Source organism: Electrona antarctica (genome assembly GCF_951216825.1).
Source record: "Electrona antarctica genome assembly, chromosome: 13".
Classification (NCBI taxonomy): Eukaryota; Metazoa; Chordata; class Actinopteri; order Myctophiformes; family Myctophidae; genus Electrona; species Electrona antarctica.
The window spans coordinates 27,014,478-27,016,830 of NC_136794.1; positions in this window are offsets into that span (position 1 = coordinate 27,014,478).

Sequence of the window (2,353 nt, forward strand, 5' to 3'; positions counted from 1 at the left end):
TAGACGTTTCAAAAAGTATTTATTTAAAGACCGGTAAGCCTCGGACAAAGCCAACTCGGCTGTTGACAAATCATGACAATAAACAAAAAGATTGGGACGAACAAATAATTAGAAAGAAGAAAAATAAGGGCAGGTTTATTGTCATGATTTGTCAACAGCCCAGTTGGCTTTGTCCGAAGCGTAAGGGTCTTTAAAAATATACTTTTTGAAATGTCTATGGGAAAAATGAATGGGAGGGTGCTCTATGCCCTGCCATTTGCAAACTTCTTACAGTACCTGCAATTAAGTCATAACCGGAGTACACAGTAAATTCAGATGTTTTATATTTTACTCAGAGTTACAAATGGATACATTATAAAAGCGAGTATTTCACTTTGTAGCAGCACTGACCAGCCTCTAGATCCCATAACGGCAGTGTAACCTTTTTATCAGTGAAGAATGTGATGAGATTCAATATCACAACACCCCGCAAGTCTATTATTACACACGCTCACACAGGGTTTCCTCCGCGGCAGTGTTTTCATTTGATCTGACGAAGGCCTCGCCTCGACTATCTCTCCCTGACACCTCTATAAATGTCTGCCCCGCTGCCGTGGCAATATGGGACCCCCTCCCCTCCACCAGCTCTCTGCATATTTACACAGCCTTTGGTGTGGCTCAGCGTAGCAGCACTTTCGCTCAATATACTCGGAAAACGGTGCTTGTGAGGGACAAATAGAAAGCATTAAGGCTGGTGTGCAGCACGCTAGTAGAGGTGATTATGTTTTTTCTCAAAATTTTGAGAACATTTTTATGCTGCTTTTACCGGATGTTTTCACAGATTGCAGACATAGAGATTAGTCTGTTTTTCTAACGCCGTTTGATTTTGTGAATTTAGAGATGGATTTGTCATCTGTCATCGGTCAATCATTCTAATTGCATATCATTTGAAGTCTGTGATCTTCCAAATGTGTGCTTTCAAAACAATTTAAAGTAGGTTGTTGCTGTAGCTCCTATATACCTGTCTATGTCTGTTGTCCGACTAACTAGAATAATAATTTATCTCAGGTCGCCATAATGACAGTATTGTGGAGTTGTCCTGTATCCTATTTTGAGATATTTTACCTAACAACTTTGTGCCTGGCAAGTTCTAACATGGTTCATTGCAGTCACGTAAGCGAGTAAGCCTGTTTGGTGAAAACGGAATGCCATGGAAAACGTTACTCGCAAACGCCTGCAGCCATTTTGTTGACAGTATACGGCGAGGAAGAAAAAGAACAGCACGATTGCAAACAGATGATTCAAGAGGGAAAATCTAGTACTGTCACTTTTTATTGCTTCTGTAACCTTTCGCACTGGACGTACAGTAAGAGCAGAGGGAGACAGCTTTACGGCTTTGCTCGGAAAACAAATAAAACGTTGGCGCGTTTTTTTTTCTTTCTCCATATTCCTCGCCTCTCGCCGTTTGAAGTGGGAGTGTATTTTTGGGGGTGGGATGTGCCAGATTTGGTCTCTTCCCATTTAATTAGAGGATTCTGGGACCATCAGTGAATCTACAGTGGGGGCTCCGCAAGATGCGACATTCTGCCGTGAACTCACATGACACTTTCAGCTCTATGTCTTTGTTTTATGGCGACGCAGGACATTCACGTTAAAGATACTTCCGAATAAAATGCGGCCGCCGCAGAGTGTTCGACGCCATATGGTTTCACACGCAATGTTGTGACATTTTACAGGAAGATCTCGTAAAGTACAGTGCCATGTCACTCGGGATCTTTTATAAGTGCGCAAATTACAGATGTAATACATTCAGTGGCCTTGAGAACTGCCGATTCATTCGTTGATTGTATTGCCATGAGCGCTGGGCTGAACAAACACAAAACTAAAAGAAAGAAAAAGACCTAGGCTGTTTCTTTCTTCTTACATAGGACAAACGTATTAAACAAAGCTTCATATAACATGTTCCATGTTACGGTTATCTTCACATCCAGATATGAGATCCCCTACAGCCATGCAGAATGCCGAGGTTTCGGACAATAATAACACCGACCTACCTGCAGTCTCCATCAAAACAAAATGGCCGACACTCTCCCCCAGCCTCCGCTTGAATGTGGGTCCCGTAGAGGCACGCAGGGAATGGAATCTCACTGACTGACTTTAGGCTTGATGAAACGGCCTTGTCTGAGGATGAGCTAATCCGGTTTGCATGGTTGAACTGGGTGGGGGGGGGGGGGGGTAGCTGGGCCCAGGTGGGGGCTGGGGGCGGGGTGTTCGGGGGACAGACAGACAGACAGAATGTGTCTGTTTCACACGCACACGGATACGCACACACACACACACACACACACACACACACACACACACACACACACAC